This window comes from Lycorma delicatula, chromosome 1 (genome assembly GCF_047948215.1).
Source record: "Lycorma delicatula isolate Av1 chromosome 1, ASM4794821v1, whole genome shotgun sequence".
NCBI classification, from domain to species: domain Eukaryota; kingdom Metazoa; phylum Arthropoda; class Insecta; order Hemiptera; family Fulgoridae; genus Lycorma; species Lycorma delicatula.
Window position 1 is genome coordinate 332,943,095 of NC_134455.1, and position 17,793 is coordinate 332,960,887.

At 32.3% G+C, this 17,793-nt stretch overlaps 1 protein-coding gene across 2 annotated transcripts in view; it reads right to left on the bottom strand.

Annotated features, from left to right (window-relative positions):
- Positions 1 to 17,793, bottom strand: part of LOC142334269 (nucleolar MIF4G domain-containing protein 1) — a 228,614-nt gene that overhangs the window by 151,167 nt on the left and 59,654 nt on the right. The gene's annotated exons all lie outside the window — the stretch shown is intronic.

Consider the following 17,793-nt stretch of genomic DNA (forward strand, 5'->3'; position numbering starts at 1 on the left):
TAAAAATTCTCATCCGCTCAATACAAATTGTCAAACAACTTTACTAATTTTTTGAACACCTATTCAACTTTAATCATGAAGGCCTATATATAGAAGTAGAATAATGGTAATTGTGAGCCTGAACGTCCTCACCCTTAATCTTTTTCAAATTGAATTATGTTGAAAAATATGTTATATAATTAATAAAAGTACAAGTTTCAAAAGCCGGAAGATTGAAATACCTACCTTATTATTCTTCCTCAGAATCTGTAATGGCAGCAGCGTTGTTATCAGCGGTTTTAGACAACTCCATCATATAGTCAGGATACAGTGAAGCAAGACTGGACCATAAATGACGTACTCGTATCTTTTGTAATCCCTGTATTTTCTTTTGAAAAAGAACTCTGCCAAATGCTCGTGCAAGTGATGCTTACAATTTCCTACCGAGGAACGTTTGAACGCACTTCTCTTCCCGCACGATTGTCTGTGTATGAGCTCCCGTGTCCGGATGTACGAAATTAAATTTGTGGTTCATCGCTAAATCTTTGTAGCCCTCGTGTTGCAAACAATTGTATATCTTCCAGCACTCGCTAATAATTATTGTACCGGGAATAATATACTTTGTATGATAGGCAATAAGGGTGGCGTGTGTGATGGCTGGTGTAGCTAACTCTACAAGGTATTATATTATTAAAAGTAAAAATTGTTAAAATTGATTTGGGAAAAGATCTGAAACGGTAATTTGGATTTATAGGGTGTACAAAAAAACACCCGTACTTATAGGTTATACGGGACTCCAACTGAAATACAATAGTTTGCGTATATAAAAATAAAATCACCTATACGTATAACTAATTGTATATAATTTTTATTTTTAACGTTAATCAGACGAGGTTAGCGAGCGAAGCGAGCGTAGGTTATGTTTAAATTATTAAGTTATTATGGTTAGATTATGTTGATTCCGTGTAATGACGTTCGTGCACTATATCAATATAACCTAACCAAACATAACCTACGCTCGCTTCGCTCGCTACCTTCGTCTAATTAACGTTAAATATACAAATTATATATATATTTTAGCTATTTTATTTTACCTAGGTGGCCAGCAAACAACTTCATTGTATCCTGACTATATGATGGATTTGCCCAGAACAGCTGATTACAACGCTACTGGCGTTACTGATTCTGAGGAAGAATACTAAGTTAATTTCATTCCTCCGACTTTTGAAACTTGTAATATTATACAACATATTTTTCAACATACTTCAATTTGAAAAAGATTAAGGTTAAGGAAGTTCAGGCTCACAATTACCAGAATAATTTCAAATAAAAAACGTTTGAGATAATACAATTTTAAAATTAATATAATAAACAGCTGACATTTTTACAGAAGTAAATATAAAACAGTGAATTAAATAAAAATGATAGCTGTAAATTTCTAAGGAATAATCACTATCGGGTATTTACAATGCCAATGAGGAAAGAGGCTGGATTATTAAAAAAAATTAAAACATGATGCTGATTTGTGGTTAATTATCTGTTTCGGAATGAATACGTTAATAAGTCATTAACATGATGTAGGCTTATAAAAATACTGCTATACTGATAGTTAAAAAATTAATACAACAATTTATTACTCACACATTTTAACACATGTCTTAAATAAAATCGTTTTATACGATGTTCTAGCTCCATTTAAGAGTGTTTAAAATATAGAAAATACTATTAAGTATAATACATAAGAAAAAAAATCACTAAGAAGGTTTATGAGCGGTACTACGCTCGTATATATTTATAGAATTATGATACAAGCATATCTCTTTATTTAACAAAGAAAGAAATTATATAATTAAAATATAATAGGTGGTCACATACGCATAAAAACAATTATTTAAGGTTATTTAAATCTGTTTAAATATTTGCTAACAAGCTCCTTTTTTGATTGCATTAATGTAAGAATCATTTTTTAAAGAAGTTGTATAATTTTTTTAAAAACTTTTTCATATCAATTCTTTTAAAATATATATAATTGATTCTGTCTCTGTATTAATAAAACATAAAACTACATATTCACTTCTACTGCGCTACGCATTTCATTGCTAAAATATTTTGCTCAATAAATAGGTATGAAAGTCAATTTATTCACCTCTTTAGTATCGGGTTATTAATAAATATTAAGTGTTTATAAACCGAAATTTATGTAAAATGACATAAAGTAAATAACATGATACCATTATTGACTTATCAATAAGTGAAATCTGTGTGACATCTTGATCATCTCAGCGTTCCATGTTTGCCTGAATATAACTTACGAACTCCAAACGGATCTAATGGTAGTCTACAAGATTATTATTTTAATCTTGAAAGAGAATTCACTGATAAAAAGCTACCTTGAGGTAAGGTAGTCGTACTAAAATCGGAGCACTATCTTTTCATTTACTTATAGTTAGTTTCCGTCCTTCCATCTAATCGCAATGTAAAAGTTTATAAAAATATAAAAGTGTATATAAGATTACTGAATCCTAACGATAAAGAATCTGTGAATCATTTCTCGTTTAAAAAACAATTTAGAAATAGCGATTACGTAAGAATCTAAAATTATATTTGTTATTTTATAAGCGATGCTTCAACGTGTACAACATCGTTTAAGGTTTAAACCTTAGCAATATCGTCTGCAACAGTTATACAGAGCCTAGATTTCACTTGTGTGACGTATTGGAGAAGAGATAAGAATTTAATCCGGTTCCTTTTTCCCACAAAACTTTAGATTATCAAATAAAAATTCACGACTAATAAATAAAACTATAAAATGCTTCAAACCTGACAAAATTTTTCTTACGTCTTAATAAACAAAACTATTAAAATGTTATCAGCAAGAATAATGATTAAAGAAATTTTTTCGTATATTTACAAAGGATGCGAGGTATTTCGTTCACAGAACACTTTGTAAAATAGTTTCTGTACTCGAGAAACCGCGTTTATATTTGCAAGCAGAAATTTGAAAGCGCATATTATTATGACGTGAGAAATTCTACATTAAGCTAGTTAAAAGTAATTTAAGCTGTTTAAACTAAACTATATACATTTAAGCAAGTAACTAGAACGTCAATCGAAATAAGAAGTTGTATGTTTGTTGTACGTCACTAAGTTGTATCTTATTTCGCAGTAAACATCTACAAACCGCATCTTCGTAACTACAATCAGAATTCTGTAACTTTTCTCATTATATGAATCCATTCATCCTTCTTGGAAGATTCAAGCCTCAATAAAAGTAATATTAAAGAGAGATATTTGCGGTAGACGCTTACCTTTGTACTACTAAGTTATTATTACATTCACAACCAAACCACCCACCAACACCTTCATCACACTGTAAGTGTGTTACAAGCTATTCTGTATTTTGTTATTTGGTGTACAGTAAACGAAAATCTGTTAAAATTGTTATACTTACAGCCAACAACGGCTTAAACTAAATGATTCCGTCTAAATTAACAGTATACAAAGTGATTTTCAGACGAAAATCACTTTTGCGAATATGAATGTATAAAGTACCACCTTCCGCAGTGCATCCAATATTCTGCATTTTTTCGTGCTGAATAAGGAGAATGCTGGCATTATTATATAGAGATTTGGAATGAGAGTTTATTAAGTGAAAAAATAATGTTTTGGAAATTGCAGGCTTCTATTAAAAAGAAACAGTTTGGTGTAGAAACAAGCATCATACAGAAATTAGTTTTAAATAATTTAATTATAATCTTCTATTATATGTGTGTGTGTGTGTATATATATATATATGTATACACTCATATATAATTAATATGTGGTATATATATATATATATATATGTGTGTGTGTGTGTGTGTGTACGTATATATATATAAATAATAAATAAAACCGAAAGTTTTTCTGTTTATTTGTTTGTTCTCGCCAAGACACGAGAACCAACCGAGCGATTGCCTTAGGTAACACGAATGTATCCTGCAAAAAGGGAAGGTTTTATGCCATAGACCGAGGTCCTAGCCCCCTTGGAGGAGAAGTTGTGAATTAAAAATATTCATTAGAGGAAAAAAGATTAATCCTTATAGTTCATCATTACATCTCTGTCACTAAGGCAATAAAAATAAGCTATGAATTTTTCTTCGTCAAAGGTATGTGTAATTTACTTACTATAGTTACTACTATTCTATCTTTTGCAATTAGTTTCTTTTTCAGATTTCTATAAAGACTGAATACTTTAATTGTTAAATATCAATTTTATTCTTACAACCGTGAGGTAATGATCACTGCGGAGGTCTAAGAAGCGGAGCCTCTGGCTTGACAGGAACGGCGAGCCAAGCGAGCACTGAAGCCCTGCGGTAGGCCCCGGGGTGCTCCTGGGTCGGCTCTGGGGTTCGCCTGGGCCGGCCTGGGCCCCGGAGATTCAGGTGGCTTCGTCCACTGACTAGACAATCGGGCAAGTGAAGTGTGTTCCGACCGGCTAGTATATACAACAGTATATAAATGTTATCTTTGATATATAAATATATTATTTCAGTTATCTATATTTATATAGATTCATGTATTATCAATGTTTCCTTGAGTAACCTTGATTTTGTATTTTCATTGGACATCTTCGCTAGCATATCGGTAGTTTTCTCTACATCTCTGCAAGAATTTAAATTTTATTAATCTAATTACTGCTTTTGTAGTACAAAGTACTTATATAAAATTTAAAAGGAAAAGTGATATTAGTTATTTGTAAAAGTAGAATTCTCAACTTTGTTACTGCTTAATGGTTTTTACTTCCTTGTGGGAAGTAAAGGAAGTATTGTGATCGCAAAAAATGTCGGTTTTTAGATTTCAACGGAAATAAACATCTTGGCCATCCCTAAATCCATTTTGACTAGTTTTGGCCTGACGTCTGTACGTACGTACGTACGTATCTCGCATAACTCAAAAAACCACGCAGGATGTTGAATTTTTGGATTCAGGACTGTTGTAACATCTAGCTGTGCATCTTCCCCTTTTGTTTGCAATTGACTAAATCAAAAGTGTCCAAAAAACCTCAAAATCCAAGACAATTTGAATTTTAGACTTTTTCTTAACTTCAGTAATAAGCCCTCATTGAGAGCTTTTCAAGGATGTCTAAGGTGTGTGTTTAATTGAAACTCAATCACCAAAGAACACCGTTATCCACTATCTAGTATTCAAATCCATTTAAAAGTAACTGCCTTTACCCAGGATTTCAACCTTAAAAGTCTCGACTCCAAAATCAGCTGATTTGTGATGACCGAATTAATAGCCCTGAGTCTGCGCGACTATACTTCACTCACACGCCAAGAACAAGGGACGCGGCTGCCTACGGGCCCTGAATCCAGAGAGATGCATGGGATACCTGGATACTTACGAAATATTCGTAAGAAATATGTAAATAATAACAATGAAATGACGTAAATGTGAAGATTAACTACAAAATAAGGAATTTTGCGAACATTCATCGAGCTAGAAAAAAATTAAACCTTCGTTATAAAATCTAAGAGGTGCTAAGTGAGTACTTTTTTTTAGATAGGTTCTGTACACTAGAATTCAATAATTACACTAAAATATCTACATATAAAAGCTAAATAAGCAAAAGAAAAGACAAAAAAAAGTTATTATGAAAAAAACGTTATAAAATACATAGATGTTTTAAAATATTAGTCAACAGATCAAAAATAGTAACCTATCATTGGCAGCGACCTAATAACCAGATTTTCTACTGTTTTCATTACATGACATGGATTCTCCGATGAACTTTTTTTTGTCCAGCGGGAATGACACAGTAGGATAATTATGACTCGTACGAGCACACATGGGATGAATATGTTTCCTGCAGTAATTTTTTATACTGATATGACTGTTTTTGCTTTTAAAATGCATAACACTAGTAAAAGGATATTAAAATTTATAACAGCTCTGCTATGATAAGAGAGAGTCTTCGCTGTAGTAGATGTCATATTATACCTTTAATAGGAGAACGTATTAATAAAACGACTATCAGAATATATCCATTTGAGCTGTTATATTTATTTTTATTATTACGTGTGTAGATAAATAAAACTTTTAAAAATGTCATGTATCAAGAGACCCTCAAAATTTTTAAAAGAACATTTTTATACAGTAAACTGTTTATACAGTAGAATTTTTTTTACACAAATGCAAATTCATAAAATCTAAGTACATAATAATTTAAAATTATACTTGACTATCTCATATATGCAATGACCTAATAAACTTGAAAAAAAAAATTATATTGCTAAAAATCTATCCTCTGTTTTTGGAATGTAATAGAAATTAACTACCAAGTACGAAGTAATAGCGACCTGTGAAAATAATAAGAATTCTTAGCATTTTTAAATGAAGAAATCTTTTTACAAAATAAATAGTGATTTTTATAGTAGAGTAAATTGACAAAGGATGTTTTTACACAATATCGAATAATCCTTACTTCCGAGGTAATCCACGGAACTGGTAACGTCTCAGTCTTTCATCCGGAAGGTCTCGTTCGAGATGGAATTCATCTCGAGTTTGAATCGATCAGGCATGACATACTCATATTTCGTATTTTACATTTCACATTATCAAGAAAAAGCTTGAAATTTATTTGGTAAATTAGTAAGTCACTAACCAAAAAAATAAATAAAACAGAAAACATCGAGATTTTCTGAAATTAAATCCAAAAATGTAGTTCGTAAAAGATTACCGTATTTTGACTTAAATATTCATTTTACAGGAAAAATTTGCGCCGATGAATCTAGACCAATAAAAAGGATATTACTATATTGAAACTACAAGATTTCGATAAATAATTATAATTTTTATAAAATTTATAAAACATATATTCGGTTACAGATACTTTTTTTTGGTATCATGTATGTACTGTACTTTAAAAATAAACTGGAAACGTTGAATATTATTTTTTAAGATACAAATAACACTTTAACCTATAAAAACAATGAAAAGAGTTACAGAAATAATAAACTCAATATTCTATAAAACTATAATTTTATTTTTTCATTAAATTTTACATGTAGTATATAATTTTAACTTCAAATTAGTAAAAAAGTTAAAAACATTTAATTTTAAAATACATAACAAAAACCAACCGGTAAACAATATTTAAAAGAGAATCGGCAGTTTAAGAAAAAAGACGAGAGATTTAAAAACTCATAATTTAAAAATCTGTTATTGAAATTAGTTTTAAAAAGGAGGTGTTTTTATTATTTGAGATTAGTTGATACGGTGGAATAATGTCACGCTTGAAGAACATTATTATAAATCAGTGCAACAATGGAATCAGAATCAGAATTCATTTTTCACCTATTAAGAATTTAAGGATTATCTTTTCATACAATGAAAGTACGTCCTTAGTTAAAATTTTCTTTCTCAGCTTTTCCGTCGATATTTATTTTAGGAAACATTAGGTAATGAAATAATGAAGTAGAACAGATCAGTATAACAAGAAAAATACATTAATATTATTAAAAATAAAAAAATCTGATGTAGACACCACATGACTTCCTTGTACGTCTATTAATTTACATACACACATTTTTGCTGCACTTCATTTAAATGTATTTCATTTGAAAGTGAGATACGATCCTCCAATTCTTTAATAAAAGTGAACAGTTACACAATTGCTAAAATATTAGTTTTTATTAGCATCAAATATTTATAAAATTATTAATTCAACAATTTTACCTGGAATATTAGGATACAGTAAAAGTCCGTTGATTACTCTTTAAATAAATTGTTTCTCAAAAATCCAGTAATAAAAACTGCTTATTCTACACCGTAAGGTCAAAATGAATTTTTGTAACCAGTATACAGGAGTTCACTAACCGGAATACTTTAATTATTATTAACTTTTATTTATACGAAACACCAGAATCTTTTGCATATTACGCACAAGTGAAAAAATATTTTCAACAATCACTTTAAATTGAATACAATTCAAAAATTTATTTTACTTTTCTATCAAATAATTAAATAAAATAATTTTAAAAAAAATATATACAATTTTTATAAGAATTTGCTAAGAAAGTCCAAAAATAATACGATTCTAAATTATAAATTTCAATTAGTTTTAAATAATCAGATGTTTCACTAAGCATATTACATATGCACATATGTAATGCCTATTAAATTACATTTACACATTTTTATAAGTACATAAAATTTTATTTCACTAATAAGTTTTATTTAATTTTATTTTATTATCATTGAATTATTATATATTGTAATTTTTTTTACAATCACGGGTTAATAACTATTAAATTAATATATTTAAATTTAAAAAAAAGTTAAAAAAAGGAGAAATATAACCAAATATATCCAAATATTTCATTAATTAAAATATTAATTTCGATTGCAATCAAACAGGGTGATACACAACTAGATGTTACAACAGTGCTTAATCCAAAATTTCATTCCTACGGCTAATCGTTTTTGAGTTATACGAGATATATACATACGTACAGCCCTCACGCAGAAACTAATCAAATAGGTTCCACGGATGGTCAAAATGGACATTTCCGTTGAAATATGAAAACCGAAATTTTTCGCGATCACAATACTTCCTTTACTTCGTATAAGGAAGTAAAAATAGTTTTTTGTAATAATATTAATCAGTTTCAGATATTAAAATCGAGAACTGGCGAAAGATCGTTATTAATATTAGAGCTGCTGAAGAACGTTCGGTTGGGAAAGATGGGAGTTATTATCAAGTAAACGATTCGCTTTTTATTAGGATTTTGTTATTGTATAGGTTAAACAATACAATTTAGGTAGAATGAAGCATTAAAACCTTATATGGGCTTTTTTATTTAGTTTTTAAATAAAAAACTATTATATTACAGAGAAATCTTTTATATAATTTTAAACAAAAAGCAATATTTCATTATAAAGTTTTAATATAACTTTTAAATGGACAGAAATTAATAAGTATTTCAAAGTGCACAACCAAGAAGGCAGATCTACTAAGCAAATAAAAAAAAGATTAAAAGAAAAGTTTCGTAAGAGCAAAAAATATTTTATTTGATGTATGTAACGTGTTTAAAAAAAGTAGTGCCTTTACCAAGTAATATTAAAAACTTCCAGAATAACAACGAAGCGATGGCTGACTCCAAAATAGTATTACAGAAACAACATGAAAATATCAACATATCTAAATGAAAACTGCTTAAATATTAGAATGAATAATTTTTATTCTAATACTTTAATATTTTATGATAATATTAAGCTATTGTGTTACATACTACTAAAAAAAACTAGCAGAAACTACTATAAAAAATTAGCAGATATTTATGGCAGAGTTCTGCCTTACAACCATAGGTTGTGGTTTCGAATCCCGTTCAGAAGTGGCATTTTTTCGTACGCTACAAAAAGTTCCATTTCATTATCATCCATTCGAATGCGTGTTACAGGATGCTACCCAAAATAAAAAGAAATGTAAACGAGTTGGACTTTCTATCCTTTAAGTCGGTTATAGACTTCAACACGTCTATTCATTTTTCCGAGGGAATAGGTTATAGATTTTTAATTATGTCAAAAGGAAAAAAATTATTAAAAAAATATGAACGTCAGCAACAAGTTGCATAGATTTATACAGACTGTAATACATTGAATTTAGAAATTAATATATGTGTCGTCATAATATTCATTTATATTTCTGGATTAATTTTTATTTACGTTTATTAAATGTGAATGTTTTCGCAAGTGATAAAAATTGAGAAAAAGTTTTTATAAAATTTTACGCACCATTAGATACAATATTTACACTTCCAAAAATACAATTAAAGTTGAGAAAAACCAAATTTCCCCTATAAATTAGTGACAGTAAACAATAAGTTAGCCTAGTGCAGCGTTTGTTAACCTGGGGATCGTGAAATTACACGTAAAGAAATAAAAATTTACATGTAAATAATAATGAGATCATTTTATGAGGAAAAATTAATTTATTATAAACATTTTTTTTTACATTTAAAAGTACACATACACATGTAAAGAAAATAAATTAATGAGATGCTTGCGTTTGTTTTTCATTTAAACGTTTTTTCATACGTGGATCTACGTTAGAAACACGCAAAAGAAAATTGTTTTCATCTGTTAAAGAACGATTCCGATCGTTAGTTTTTAGCGCAACCATGGACGAAAAACGCAAAAGTTTAAAAATACAGAAATAAGACGTGGCGAAAGGGATTAATATTTTCATGCTCCTGTGACTAAATTTCCATATTCAGGTCGACAAACTATCCAAAATGTATCTAAATTTTCAGATGTGAATTGCAGTTGTAACGTTTCACCGGCAGACATTTCCATGAGCTGTTCGTGAATTTCAACTGATAACTTAACAGCTGCAACAACGTTTTCACTAAATGGATTCAGTACCCATCTCTTCGAGAAATCATTTTTATCTTCCGGGAAATACTCCGCAAACTGAATTTTTAGCTCACGCAAATGCATCTTCATGTTATCCAAACTGTAGTGATAATAATGTCTCCTTCATCCATACCTTTCTCGATGTAATCGGAAGTAATGGAAACATATCAAAATTTTTGCTTTGAAGTTGAATAATCCGTTTAAATGTGAAAATACATCAGCTAATTACACCAACAGCAACATATACTCCTTATTCAGTAAAAAAATGAGAATGGCGTTTTTATCCTGGGAAAATATTACTCGTATTAATTCATCTTGTAATTCCAATAAAGGGTTCACCACTTTTCCCCACGATATCCATCCGACTTCTATATGGAAAAGAGGAGATTTTTTCTTTTTGCACATTTCATCACATAATTTAGCAAGCAGCTATTGTGTAACAGGATTTTAATGAAATTAACAATTTTTACAGCTTTAAAAAGAATTTGATTGAGATTTTCCGGCTTTTTTTTACCCAAAAGCATGACTGAAGGAAGCAGTATGTCCATTCTGTCCTTGGTACAAGATGATCTAGTAATTTTTTCAGAAATCCACTATTCTTTCCTGTTATCGCCTTTGCACCATCAGTAAATACTGCAATACATTTTGTCCAATCTATGTTATAGTTTTTAGTAGCTTCATAACAAAACATCAAAAAAGACTTGTCCTGTTGCATGACCAGGTATTGATTTGCAAAACAACTTATTTTCTTTGATTGATCTTTCCCTACCGCATTCATATCTTCCAAAATATAAGAACTGAGAAATGTTTGCCACATCTGTTGATTCATCAAACTGAATACTAAAAAATTCACATGAACTCACTCACTGAATTATCTGATCGCGAACATCAGCAGTCATGTCGTCGATTCGCCTTGATTCAGTGCTGCTAGAAAGTGCAGTTCTTTTCAATTTATTTGCTTCTTCCACGCCTATTAAAACACTGACCATATCAATTGTAGCAGGTTTTCTGCGATTTTATGGGCTTGGATACCTTAGCTACTCTTAATGCTACGAGATAAGATGCTTTAAGTCTCATTTTTCAGAATGGCTTGATTTATAAAAAGAAGCTTGTTGATCTCTCAAAGAATGTAATTTTCTTTCGAAAATTTCAAGGGTTTGCTTTTATGATCTGGATGTTTAGTTTCCAAGTATCAAATTAATTTTAAAGATTCATGTCTTCATCAGATAAGTTATCTTTTGAGCTCATCAGTTTTTATCCCCCCCCCCCCTCTGGAGCCGGACCCGAAACCAAGCATAAACACAGCTCCAGGGGTGCCATCGCCTCAAACTGCTTAGTCGAGAACTGACGATCCCCAGACAGCAGGGACTCAGTCTTCAATTATTCACCATGCCTCTAATGAGGGAAGCTCGTAGAGATCCCTCTACGAGCCGGGAATCCGGTCTGGACGCCACGCCTCAAATGAAGAACCCCAAAGGGATTCCCCACCGGGACAACGGTCTTACTTTACCCCCTCATCGAAGTCCAATCGGAACACTAAGTCCCTATCCAATCACCGGCAGCGGAACACCTAAGCGGTCCACTCTTCTTGGACCGGGCTGTCCCAACCCAGGTATCCTCCAAAACAAAGGGAAAGCACCTCATTACTTGGTCTTGGTCCTGCAGCCGCGTCCCCGTAGAATTACAAAGGATAGATTTGGCCTCCGTTGGGCAATCCCACAGTTGAAACAATGTCCTCGCCTATGGGGACTGCCGTAGAACCATGCCCCGTGCCCAATCACCCATTACCTATAGCAACGCTTCTGAGCTGACCTCCTTGAAACCCGGCAAGTCACCCACCCAGTGTGGATGTGGCCGTCCTTCAGCAATTTATCCGTGAGCAGAGGCGGAACCGCCACCATGGCAACTTTTGTATCCCCAAAAGAGAGCCGCAGGGAGAGAACATCTATCGTCCTGAGTCTCCAGCCGTCTTGCGGATATCATGTACTAAATCCACCTTAGAGGTAAGGGCATCTACGTCCTTTATGGGCAAGTGAACACGTCAAACGCCCCTACCAACCGTAACTGTCGTGCCCTCCACCTTGCCAAAATTTGCCGGCGTGGCTGCTCAGCAGCGTCTTCAATGTCCATAACTCCGATGTGAAGGTCCTCTCCCTGACCTCGACACGCCGAGAGTCTCGACACCTACTTCGCCCGGCGACACGGAGTCCTTTACAGTGCAAAGGAAAGCCGCATACGTGCGGCCTGCCACTTTCACCACTACTGCTGCTGCGAGAGGGCCTGCCGATTTCTTCACCGAAATCCTACCCACTGTGGTACTCATTGATGACATATCTGTGTGCCCCTGTTGCTTACAAGAGCACCTCCGAGCCTCATATTCAGTCACTAGATACAAAAGAAGCTTCTCCCTCTCATGAGGTTCACAAAAACAGGCACTGGCATTCTCACCCAACACCAACCGAGCTGAATCCATCAAGTGATTGGCAAAACGTTCCTCACCCTGCGATGAGTCCACTAACACCAAATAATTCAGTCCGCCTTCGTCCACTGACCCATCACAATCCATCGCACGAGTATTGCCAGCAACAACCTGATCAGCTCGCAGTGAGCCCGATAGAAGTATCGGGCCCGCCCAGGCATCTCCCCCAGCAACGCCGAGGTGGCCCAATAATCTGTCCTTCGTGCCAGTTCGACAACCCACGCAAAGCCATCAGCTCCACTGACATTCTCCAGTACCACAATGAACGTAAATACCTCCTAGAGTCATCTCTGAAGAAACCTCCGGGGCAATTCGCTGTCAACTACCCCACTTTCCAGTGCTTTCCGCACATCTATCCCAGGAGTACCACCACCCGTCGTTTGAGTGCCCACGTAATAAACAGTGAAATAAGTTTGCGTAGCTTCATCCACTAGGTCCAACTGAGTCGACCGTGCCCTCTTTGGGTCCTCAGATGTATCCTCCAACACGTCTTGGAACAGTCCTACCATCCGAGCAATACCATCCACATTACGAGAACACTTCCTAATCTTTACATTCATAATTACATGTTGGCTAACCAGAGAACTAAGCTGCTTAACACAACAGAGAAGAATAGCCATATTACTAGTTAGACACCACCTCCGCTTGCCAGGATAAGTCACACCACTCGTCGCCCGTTCCTCCGTGAGCTCCCCCTCTTCCATCGGGGAGGCATACCCCCGATCCAGTTCCGGGGTCTCCTCCCATGAGGAGAAGGAACTTCTACTGCCCGCTTTTGATTTCTTTTTCTTCTCCGTAGCCGGAGGAGAAAAATAAATTTTTGAAGCCGACCGAGAAACGACGCAGTCGTCGGCTTCATGCCTGATCTCCTCGACCGCCATTTCCACAAGACTGTCACTTTCACAACTCTCTGACTCTCTGACTATAAAATTCGAGTTATGTAGCTCCCTAACTCGAACGTAAACAAACCAAAAAAATAATAGAGGCCAAAGTATTAAAATAAAGTTTAATATTTAAAAAAAAAAAACACTAAAAACAACGAAACAGAAAAACTCCTAAACGATAGTTAATATGAAATTACAGACCAACAAAACGATAAAGGTCACTAATTAGCCCGTACAGAAAAGTTAACCAGTACGGCACTAATACAAACAAAGTAACAAAAACAAAAAACACAAGAACGTAAAATAATTAAATGAAACAACAAGCGAAACAACGAATATCAAAAAGAACAACAAAAGACATGAAAACGAAGACACAGTGGGCATCCAAAGACAGAGCAAAAATAAAACGTAGAGGACTTAAAAGCAAACAACGCACTGTGACTTTCCATCCAATGAGGTAAAACCATAACATAACTGTCATTGTAATCTTGTCTTTTTACCAATCGATTCACGGGATATATTTGGCTCACTTCGTTTTTTCAAATATTTATCTATTTTGCATAAGAATATAATAAAAAAAATAAAAAAATAATTCTATCGAAACCTCAATTATTATTATTTTCAATGAAACTACGCTTTTAAAAATTTAAATGAAGGCACCCTTCGCATTCGAAACTAAACTGAAGTTTTGCAATCCCTTACACTTCATTTATACCGCTGAGAGCACGGCCTGTTGAAACGTATCATATGCACCTTCGAACGTAGCGCACTCACAGCGAATATTATGCAAGCAATCCAAATTACAAAGATCACGTACACATCAAGTTGGAACCTGTAAATTGCTCATTTTTGAACACTTCCTCCTTACATATTCATACCCGTCGCTATCAACACAGCTAAATAGTTTTAACTAGGTTCCATTCGGTTGTGGTTGAAGGGTCGCGAAATATTCATTATATATATATATATATATATCTTTTTTATATTTTAGGGGTCGTGGAGCTAAAAAGGTTGAGAATCATAGTCGTAATAAATATAATCTATAGTATAATTCTAGTGTAATATAATCTTTATGTCTAATATAATCTTTCGACTTGGTAAACCCGTAAAAATTTACAAAACTCTCCACTAATTCAGAACAGTGCTAACATACTTGTCCTAATGTATCATAAAATAAAATAATAATATCTCAAATAACTTGTTTTTGGGTTATTTTAATAAAATTAATTTTTAAACATTGATTTACTTCCTCCGTGATCAATTCTGAAAATGTTTGATATCGACTCATTTAAAATAAAGGCAATAATAGCAACAACAAAGGATTCAAGTCAATAAGTAAAAGCAGTAGTTTGGAACTACGACTTTGAAGTTAAGAAATGAAGGGAGAGAAACTGATCTCGCCCTGATAACCCCGTTTTTAGAAAAACCTTTATCTTATACATGTTACAAGCGTATGTTACAATTCTGCCAGCTGTTAACCATATTTTCACTCCAATTATCTCGGTCCTTCCATACATTTTTATCGATGCCTCTGTTGGATATTGATGCCTCAGTTTTATCTTCCAAATTATTTATTGCCTCCCACATTTCCTATGTTCATCTGAAATCTATTCACACTTTCATAGATAAATTAATACCTTTCATTCTACGAAAATGATACATCAACGCAAATTTACTCCTTCATATCGTCGATCTGTTTACTAATTCCTATCTTTTTACTTATCCTGACACTATCTCTTGATTCATATAACAATATCTTTTTCAGAACCCCAATTTCCATTAAATTCATTCACTTTTACATTGTTATATTCATTATGCACATTTTCGAACCATAAGTAATCACCATTTTAAAAATTCCACTTTTTGTTCATAATATAAGCTTGGCATTCAAAGAATGGTAATAAGGTTTTTTTTTTTACAATCATTCCCTTATAAACGTTTTTAAATATTTGCTTCTCCTTTGAGTTATCTGATAAAATGAACCCAATATCTCATCAGAACACTTTATTTTCAAATAAGATCTAAACCCAGTGCCCCCAACATTCGGTACACAGATTTCTTCTGATTAATAATCTTCACTTAATTATTTACAGAAAAATATTTAATTTGAAACCGTTAAAAGTGAAAAAATCAGTAAACTTACGAATTTCTATAGTTGGAGGGCTTTTAATTAATATTTAATTCTTCTATTCTTTTCAAAAATTCTAAAATGAATAATTTTCATATGCATTTTGGTTTGTAACAAATGTTCTATTTGTAAACGAAATTCACTTACAAATGAAATATTCGTAAAGTCTAATCTACTTTGACGTAACAACCGTAGAATACCTTCGACGTAAAATAACTTACTGCATCATTTAAAAAACAATAATTGTACAAGATCAATTCATTCATACAAGTTTAATTCCCAATGATTGTGTAAAGAAAATAAACTATCTGTCAGGAGGTGGATAGTTAATCATTTTTTATTGTTAAGAGATATACGAATTATTTATTTCAGGCTTTGTTGCCGCTTTTTATTTTTTAAAATGTGATTTAAACAGGCCAAACTGTTGGTTTATTTAATTGAAAGTTTAAGAAGATAAGATAACATTAAAATAATGGTTTACGAGACTAGTTCTGATAACCTTCAAAGTACATAATGTATAAATATATATTTATACACAATGTCATTGTAACAAAATCAATTCAGAATGATCATACGGTGTGCTTCCAACGTGTTCTGTGTATATCACAAGGGAGGACGGTTTTAGAGATGATAATGCACTGCATTTACTCTTGGCTAGATTCAGTACACCGTGCAGTGTGCGGGCGGTTATCCCGGCTGATATCGATTCCAGTGTACTAGACACCATCTGACCTACATTTCTTAGATTATATAGGGCAGATATTTCCCTTAACCGTACTATATTGTAAATACCATCACGTTGATCTGTACTCGGATATCGTCGGTTTAAACACTTAATTGGAGAAAAAATAGTAGAATATTATTAAACGCGTCGTTTAAATCCTTTTTAGATAAAACTATTACATAAAATTTAAAGAACAGTATTTTATGCAACAAGCAAAACTTATATAGAACAACTCCGCTGAAAAATAAAATGTAAACACATCATATAAAATATATATCATAAATAAGATGTGGTCAATAAGTAATGGCCGTAAATAAATAAATTAATAATTAATACAGAGTAAACCTGTAGATAATGATTTTATTATATACTATATGACGTAAAAATATTTGAAACAATTTTAATCAACAAAGATATTAACAATAAATAATTTTTAACAACTATTTTTGTACTTAACTCAAACATGTTAAGTTATTAATAATTCTATTTATTCGTATAGAAACAACCGACGAATGTTGATGAATTTTGTAGCTTTTGAAAAAAGGCCATCATTTTATATTAAATTAATTTAATAACCTAAGAAAATTTTGTTTTTTTACCACAAATATCTAAAATTTGATCTCTCGGAACAATCAATAACCGAATGTCAAATGTCGAATATAACCGAATGTCAAATGTCTATAACCAATTTGAAGAAGAAACAACTACTGATTAATGATATTGAAATGAATTTTTTGTAGCCTGTGAAAAAACATGCCATGCTTGATCGTGATTCGAACCAAAAACCTCCTGATGAAAGGCAAAACGCTACCTGTAGGAAAAATAAAAATTAAATAAAATGATATTGTATACTATTTTTTTTTTTTTTTTGTAACTTCAACAAAAATCTTAGTTGCAAGAAATCAACTGATAATATTTTAATACTTCTATTAAAATACTTCTACTGAGCTGTTTGTGATTTTTGCGTGGTTGTAAAAAATTTGAATTTTTCCACGAAAATCTTTTGGAAGGATTTATCACAATCTTCCGTTTTAAAGCATCTTAAATAAACCTTACGCTTTACATCAATTTTTTTGTGCTTTTGTATATTCTCTTTTGAAAAATAGTATTATATTAGGATTTAAAAAAAAAGGAATAACGAGTTCTCAGGATATAAAACTAGGTTATCAGATAATTCTTTGAGCTCCAAAAATATGAATTA